At 42.5% G+C, this 9151-nt stretch overlaps 1 pseudogene; it reads left to right on the top strand.

Moving 5' to 3' along the window:
- Nucleotides 1–3486: 3486 nt before the first annotated feature.
- LOC104666776 overlaps nt 3487–9151 on the top strand; it is a 31107-nt pseudogene continuing 25442 nt past the window's right edge.

Raw genomic sequence — 9151 nt, 5'->3', positions numbered from 1 at the left:
TATATATGCACCTAATACAGGAGCACCCAGATTCATAAAGCAAGTCCTTAGAGACTTACAAAGAGACTTAGACTCCCATACAATAATAATGGGAGATTTTAACACCCCACTGTCAACATTAGACAGATCAACGAGACAAAGTTAACAACGATATCCAGGAATTGAACTCAACTCTGCACCAAGTGGGCCTAATAGACATCTACAGAACTCTCCACCCCAAATCAACAGAATATACATTCTTCTCAGCACCACATGGCACTTATTCCAAAATTGACCACGTAATTGGAAGTAAAGCACAGCCTCAGCACATGTAAAAGAACAGAAATTATAACAAACTGTCTCTCAGACACAGTGCAATCAAACTAGAACTCAGGACTAAAACTCAATCAAAACCGCTCAACTACATGGAAACTGAACAACCTGCCCCTGAATGACTACTGGCTACATAACGAAATGAAGGCAGAAATAAAGATGTTCTTTGAAACATGAGAACAAAAATACAACATACCAGAATACCTGGGACACATTTAAAGCAGTGTGTAGAGGGAAACGTATAGCACTAAATGCCCACAAGCGAAAGCAAGAAGGATCTAAAATTGACACCCTAACATCACAATTAAAAGAACTAGAGAAGCAAGAGCAAACACATTCAAAAGCTAGCAGAAGGCATAACTAAGATCAGAGCAGAACTGAAGGAGATAGAGACACAAAAAAAAAACTCCAAAAAATCAATGAATCCAGGAGCTGGTTTTTTGAAAAGATCAACAAAATTGATAGACCACTAGCAAGACTAATAAAGAAGAAATGACAGAAGGATCAAATAGATGCAATAAAAAATGATAAAGGGGATAACACCACCGACCCCACAGAAATACAATCTACTGTCAGAGAATACTATAAACACCTCTACTCAAATAAACTAGAAAACCTAGAAGAAATGGGTAATTTCCTGGACATTTACACTCTCCCAAGACTAAACCAGGAAGAAGTTGTATCTCTGAATAGGCCAATAGCAGGCTCTGAAATTGAGGCAATAATTAATAGCCTACCAACCAAAAAAAGTCCAGGACCAGATGGATTCACAGCCAAATTCTACCAGAGGTAAAAGGAGGAGTTGGTACCATTCCTTCTGAAACTATTCCAATCAATAGAAAAAGAGGGAACTCTCCCTAACTCATTTTACAAGGCCAACATCATCCTGATACCAAAGCCTGACAGAGATACAAAAAAAAAAAAAAAACAAAAAAAAAAAAAGGAATTTTAGACCAATATCCCTGATGAACATTGATGCAAAACTCCTCAATAAAATACTGGCAAACCAAATCCAGCAGCACATCAGAAAGCTTATCCACCATGATCAAGTGGCCTTCATCCCTGGGATGCAAGGCTGGTTCAACATATGTAAATCAATAAAGGTAATCCAGCATATAAACAGAACCAAAGACAAAAACCACATGATTATCTCAATAGATGCCATCTCACACCAGTTAGAATGGCAATCATTAAAAAGTCAGGAAACAACAGGTGCCGGAGAGGATGTGGAGAAATAGGAACACTTTTACACTGTTGGTGGGACTGTAAACTAGTTCAACCATTGTGGAAAATAGTGTGGCGATTCCTCAAGGATCTAGAACTAGAAATACCAAAGCTGACAGATGGGATCTAAATAAACTAAAGAACTTCTACACAGCAAAAGAAACTGCCATCAGAGTGAACAGGCCACCTACAGAATGGGAGAAAATTTTTGCAATCTACTCATCTGACAAAGGGCTAATATCCAGAACCTGTAAAGAACTCAGTCAAATTTACAAGAAAAAAAAACCCCATCAAAAAGTGGGCAAAGGGTATGAACAGACACTTCTCAAAAGAAGACATTCATACAGCCAACAGACACATGAAAAAATGCTCATCATCACTCGCCATCAGAGAAATGCAAATCAAAACCACAATGAGATACCATCTCACACCAGTTAGAATGGCAATCATTAAAAAATCAGGAAACAACAGGTGCCGGAGAGGATGTGGAGAAATAGGAACACTTTTACACTGTTGGTGGGACTGTGAACTACTTCAACCATTGTGGAAAACAGTGTGGCGATTCCTCAAGGATCTAGAACTAGAAATACCATTTGACCCAGCCATCCCGTTACTGGGTATATACCCAAAGGATTATAAGTCATGCTGCTATAAAGACACATGCACACGTATGTTTACTGCAGCACTATTCACAATAGCAAAGACTTGGAATCAACCCGAATGTCCGTCAGTGTCAGACTGGATTTAGAAAATGTGGCACATATACACCATGGAATACTATGCAGCTATAAAAAAGGATGAGTTCGTGTCCTTTGTAGGGACATGGATGCAGCTGGAAACCATTGTTCTCAGCAAACTATCGCAAGAACAGAAAACCAAATACTGCATGTTCTCACTCATAGGTGGGAATTGGACAATGAGATCACTTGGACACAGGAAGGGGAACATCACACACTGGGTCCTATTGTGGGGAGCAGGGGAAGGGATAGCATTAGGAGATATGCCTAATGTAAATGATGAGTTAATGGGTGCAGCACACCAACATGGCACATGTATACATATGTAACAAACCAGCATGTTGTACACATGTACCCTAGAGCTTTAATGAAAAAAAAGAAAAAGAAAAAGTGACATATATACACCATGGAATACTATGCAGCCATAAAAAAGAATGAGTTCATGTCCTTTGCAGGGACATGGATGAAGCTGGACATGCCTCAGCCTCCCGAATAGCTGAGATTACAGGCACCGGCCACCATGCCTGGCTAGTTATCACAAGACAATCACAAGCCCGGCTAATTATCAGCAAACTCACAAGATCAGAAAACCAAACACCACATGTTCTCACTCAAAGTGGAAGCTGAACAATGAGAATACATGGACACAAGGAGGGAACATCACACACCAGGGCCTGTCGCGGGTTGGGGGCTAGGGGAGGGATTACTTTAGGAGAAATACCTAATGTAGGTAATGGATTGATGGGTGCAGCAAACCACCAGGGTACATGTATACCTATGTAACAAACTGGTGGATTTACATGGAAATTTTTTATTTCTGTCAATCCCTCTACATTTATTAGTTAGTATTCTTCTGTAGAGATTTCCCTTTCCCCTTTAATTACCTATTTTTAATCAACATTAATTAGAATCAGCATAGGATTCTTTTTTGAATCACTTCTCTCATTTTATAGTGCATACTTATACAGCACTCTGCCATACTCTTAATCACATTTTCTCTCTCCCTCTCATATTCTGTCATAAATAAAATAGGTGATTCATTGAGCTAGGTCATGTGAAATCAGGAAGGAACAAAACTAGTGGAGTATAGAGATGAAAAGCCATGTCATCTGTAGAGCTATGAGATGGCCCATGGGAAATCTAAGACTTGAGTTGAGCCCTCTGGGATAAGAAGAATTAAGAAGGATAGGAGCAAAGAAAGGGCATTCCAATCATGGGGTGAGGAATGACCATTTTGAAATAGAAAAGTGAGTTGTGAGTTGTGAGAGAGAAAGATGAAAAGGAGTCAGCATCTTCAATGTCAGGATGTGGTGTTTTCCTGAAGAGAGGGCACAGGTGTTAGTGCAATTAAGAAATGTAGAGGAAAAAAAAGTCAGTGCTTATGGAACTAAGCAAGTAATTATATGGAAGATCAGTGGCAGGATGATTCAAAACTGGTGGAAGGATAGAATCCAGAAGGAAACACAGGGCTTGAACTCATTGTTTGTGATGGAGATGGAAGGAAATGCAGGAAAATTCAAAGGACAAAGTGGTTAAATATGGAATGAAGGAAAGAGAGGACATTCAAAATGACATCCAAGGAATGACAGAGAGGGAAGTAAGAGGGGAAAGATGAGAGCAGAGATGCAGCTAGTCCTGATGTCAGAGACACTGCCCTGATCACATCTGTATTTCCAGCTCCCTTGTAAAGTTGTGTAAAGCAGTGTCCACCTGTTTTTTGGCTGGATCCATCTAGTCTAGAAAAGGTTAGAGCAGGGCTTTAAAATTTTAATGTGCAAAGGAATCACTTGGAAAACTTGTTAAAATTCAGATTCTGATTCTGTAGGTTTGGAACAGGGTATGAGATTCTGCACCCTTGATAGTGCTGCTGCTGTTGTTCTGTGGCCCATACTTTGCATAGCAAGAAGTTAGGGGATTTCTATGCAGACAAGCCAAGCCCAAAGCCCATAGTTGTGAAAAAAGAAACCAAAACAATCAGTTCCTTTCTCATCTCTAGGGATCATCTTCGTGCCCAGACCACCCAGTTGAAGGTCAAGGACATTCTCTACTGACTACGGATGTCAAAAGCCAAGGGCATTGTGACCATAGATACCCTTGACCCAGAGGCGAACTCCATGGCTTCTGAGTGCCCCACTCTGAAAACTAGGCTCCTGGTGTCTCTTCACAGCCATGAAGTGTGGCTGGACTTCTGATCATTGGTTAAGTGGGTTTCTGGTCTGATGAATATGGTCTCTGAGGACATGTAGAAAATGACCATTTACTCCGAAGTGGTGGGAAACAAGTACAGTGGTAGGAAGCTCACCAGGTCGGCTGTAAGAAACCTCACCTATGTTACTGATTTGCTCTATGACCCTGGCTTACTTCCTTCCCCTCTCTTGATCTCAGTTGCTTTATCTGTAAAATTTCAAGTTTTTCAGCAAGTCAGACTTCTATGTTCCTCTCATTAGAATATGCTCACCCCTGGGACTGTGCAAAGGAGATTTGTGAAGTCAGGGGTTATTGTGTTGCACATATATATGTGTGTGTGTGTGTGTGTGTGTATGTGTGTGTGTGTGTATATATATGTATATATATATGTGTGTATACGTGTGCATGCATGTGTGTGTATATGTGTGTGTGTGTACATATATATGTGTGTGTGTGTATTTCATTCTCACTCTTTCTCTCTTTCTCTTCCCTATCCCTCATCACCAAGGTCACAGAGTTTAATTTTTTAAAAAAAGCCTACGCCACTGCACTCCAGCCTGTGCAACAGAGCGAGACTCCATCTAAAAAAAAAAAAAAAAAAAAAAAAAACAAGCTTAGCAGTCTGGTTAAAAGCACAGACTAGGGTGCAGACTGAGTTTGAATCCTAGCTATGCCATTTGCTAGCTGTATATTACCAAGCAAATTACCTAACCTCTCTGAGCCTCAGTTTTCTTATCTACAAAATGGGCATGATTAGAGTAGTACTCGCCTCCTAGGGTTTCTCTGAGTATTAAATGAGTTCATATTTATAAATCACTTAGAGCATTGCCTGAAACATAGCAAGTGCTATTTGTGTGTTCTATTAAATTATTTAAAGATTCATTATATTTTACCAGTTTCTCCAATGAAAAAATGCCAGTCCACATATCCAAATCACCCATCAAGTCAGTTTGATGCCTAACACCGGGAGAGCCAGTTTTCCTCCAGTGTTGCAAATTTCCAGTTTCCTGTCCATGCATCATGTTGTTTCTTTTGCTTCCCTAGAAGATGAGAAGCCAGCAATCATAATCTTTTTCCTTTTATCTTGAACCCCTTTGCAGATCAGCATCCCCAGAACACATCTGTATTAAGTCAAAGACCTTGGACCCGATGGTCATCTTCTTCACCAGTGGGACCACAGGCCTCCCCAAGATGGTGAAACACAGCCATGGGCTTGCCTTACTATCCTCCTTCCCTTCATGGTAGGAAAGGGTACCGACTTAGAGGCTGGATCCCAGATCTGGGCGAGGTGTGAGTGTTTGTGTGTGTGTGTGTGTGTCTTGGGAAAGGAGTGTGTGTTTGTGTGTGTGTGTGTGTGTCTTGGGAAAGGAGCTCTAAGTAGAAGTAACTCCATCCTCTTTCTCCCTTCTGCTGTCTTTGTTTCAGACCTCTCAGGGTCTGAGAGGTGAAGGCTGGGAATCCTAAATGTTTGCTAACAGAGACCTCAGAGTGACAAAGGAGGCACATTTAAGTCCTATCTGAGCATCTTCGTAGGAGATGTGGAGGAAATGTGGGTAGAGACATTCTGCAGGCCACACACATGACAAGCCATTGTGTTCCTGAAAGTGGTTCCACAGTTTGATGGAGAAAGACAGAATATTCTAGCAGAGTGACCTCAGATGACAGAGCCTCTTCTATCCCCTTTTATGGGCAAATCAGACTTGGAGTTTCCCAATTATTAACTGCTAGGGAAGAAAATATCTGGAACCAAGCTATGCCAAGCCATCACCCCTAACCTAGAAAAAACAATACACAGAGGGTGAAGCTCTAGCCTTGTGTTTGTAAACCAAACCTCTCTCTCTGCACTTTCTCATCTCCAACTAGTAATATTCGGAATGGACCAAATTCTTTATATTTTCTAATTTATTAACATATTAACCAGAACATGGAACAGAGAAGTTTTCTTGTATTATCCAGAGGAGGGGCACTGGGTATTTGCACTAATGATAACAATTGAGTAGCAAAACCCATGGAGGAATGGAGGTGAGATAAGGGAGAGCTTTCTGTGCAGGTAGAATAATATGTGCAAAGGCACAAAGATATAAGAAGTAATATTCATAGAACTATAGAGATGGGAATATCTGGTGCTCAGAGTGTAGGGTGAAGGACCAATGGGAAGAGTTGGAAAAGTTAGCAAGGCTTAGACCATGCAGGGTCTTGCAGGCCTTGTTGTAGAGTTCGGACTTTATTAGGAAAACAATGGGGAGATACTAAAAGTTTTTTTTTTTTTTTTGAAACAAAGTCTTACTCTGTTGCCCAGGGTGGAGTGCAGTGTCACGATCTCAACTCACTGCAACCTCTGCCTCCTGGGTTCAAGTGATTCTCGTGCCTCAGCCTCCCAAATAGCTAGGATTACAGGCGCCTGCTACCACACCTGGCTAATTTTTGTATTTTTAGTAGAGACAGGGCTTCACTGTGTTGGCCAGGCTGGTCTCAAATTCCTAACCTCAGGTGATCTACCCACCTCAGCCTCCAAAAGTGTTGGGATTACAGGTATGAGCCACTGCGCCTGGCCAATACTGCAAGTTTTTCAGTGAGGGGGAGATCTGATCAGATTTGTATTTTGAAAAGGTCACCATGGCTGCAGGATGGAGATTGGGTTGGAGAAAGTTAGAATTGAGTTAAGGAAGACCAGCTAAAGGCTCTTAGACTAATCCAGGCGCAAGCTGGTAGTGGCATGGACCACGTGCCAGAGATATGAAGGAAATTAACACAGTTGAGATTTTAGGAAATAGAGTGCACCAGATCTGCTGGATAGACATGGGAGATGGGAGGAGGTCAAGGTTGATGCCACAGTTTGGGGCTTGGACAACTTCATCGACGGTGATGACATGTATGGATACAGAGAACACTAGAGGAGAATCAGTTCAAGAGAGGTAGTGTGATTGAACCAGTATCAGTTACATGTAATCGAAAAATATTTGCCAGTACACCTCTGAGACCTGGGGTAAGGGTAGTGTGGAGCCCCACAAAAATCACATGAACTGAGAGTGAGAAGGGTGGGTCCATAGCTAAAAACCAGAGTACTTAGCCCATCATCACATCAGCCACAATCACACAACTGAAGCCACTGCATTTTGGAGTTAGCAGGAAGTTACTGAGCCTGGAGACATCTGATATCATCTGGTGCCCATCAACTCAGGCTGGATTCTGGCTGCCTTGGGGACCCTGTTTGAACCATGGACAGCAGGGTGTACAGTCTTCATCCATTATGTGCCGCAGCTTGATGCCAAGGTCATCGTACAGGTAAGAAGACTTACCCTTCCTCGATCAACAATATTCTAGGGAAAAAAGATCCGTGTTTCCAGAACATAAAGCCAGACCCTGCTAAAAAACATCTTATTAAGCAAAGAAGCCCATGACCCTAAGAATCCTGGGTCTAGGCTTCTCAAAGTATGGGGCAGTGAATCGGAGTCATTGTACCTGAGTCACATTAAAACGTGACCTTGAAGAAAATGCATGTTACCACGCCATCCTTCAGACCTGTGGATCAGCCTTTGTACACTTGGGACCCAGGAGGTTCATATTGAAAAATTAAAGCAAGCACAACAAACCCAACTTTCCAGGATCCCGGAGACTGACTCTGCAAGAGCCAAGCAGCTGGCGTGTGTGTGTGTATGTGTTCTTAATATGATGAAGTGTTTAAAAACAGACCTCTTGGAGGCCAGGCACAGTGGCTCATGCCTGTAATCCCAGCACTTTGGGAGGCCGAGGTGGGTGGATCATGAGGTCAGGAAATCCAGACCATCCTGGCTAACACGGTGAAACCCCGTCTCTATTAAAAACTATAAAAAATTAGCCGGGCGTGGTGGCGGACCCCAGTAGTCCCAGCTACTCAGGAGGCTGAGGCAGGAGAATGACGTGAACCCGGGAGGCAGAGCTTGCAGTGAGCCGAGATCGCGCCACTGCAACTCCAGCCTGGGCGACAGAGCGAGACTCCATCTCAAACAAAACAAAACAAAAAAACAAACCACTTGGAATATGACAGATCTAGCTTCTTATCCCAGCTTTGAAATTAACTAGCAGGTTACATGTCACTCTGAGTCTCAGTTTCCTTATCTATAAAATAGGACTTTTTTACATTTTTTTACACCTATTTTATTTTATTTATTTATTTATTTATTTATTTATTTATTTATTTATTTTTTGGAGACGGAGTCTCGCTCAGTCGCCCAGGCTGGAGTGCAGTGGCCGGATCTCAGCTCACTGCAAGCTCCGCCTCCCGGGTTCACGCCATTCTCCTGCCTCAGCCTCCCTAGTAGCTGGGACTACAGGCGCCCGCCACCTCGCCCGGCTAAATTTTTGTATTTTTTTTAGTAGAAACGGGGTTTCATCATGTTAGCCAGGATGGTCTCGATCTCCTGACCTCGTGATCCGCCTGTCTGGGCCTCCCAAAGTGCTGGGATTACAGGCTTGAGCCACCGTGCCCGGCCATACACCTATTTTAAAATAGGTGGCTCAAGCCTGTAATCCCAGCACTTTGGGAGGCCGAGGCGGGTGGATCACGAGGTCAAGAGATCAAAACCATCCTATTCACATGGTGAAACCCCATCTCTACTAAAAAAAAAAAAAAAAAAAAAAAATTAGCCGGGCGTGGTGGCGCATGCCTGTAGTCCCAGCTACTCAGGAGGCTGAGGCAGGAGAATCGCTTG

The sequence above is a fragment of the Rhinopithecus roxellana genome, chromosome 13 (genome assembly GCF_007565055.1).
Source record: "Rhinopithecus roxellana isolate Shanxi Qingling chromosome 13, ASM756505v1, whole genome shotgun sequence".
Classification (NCBI taxonomy): Eukaryota; Metazoa; Chordata; class Mammalia; order Primates; family Cercopithecidae; genus Rhinopithecus; species Rhinopithecus roxellana.
This window is presented reverse-complemented; position numbering and strand designations above follow the sequence as displayed.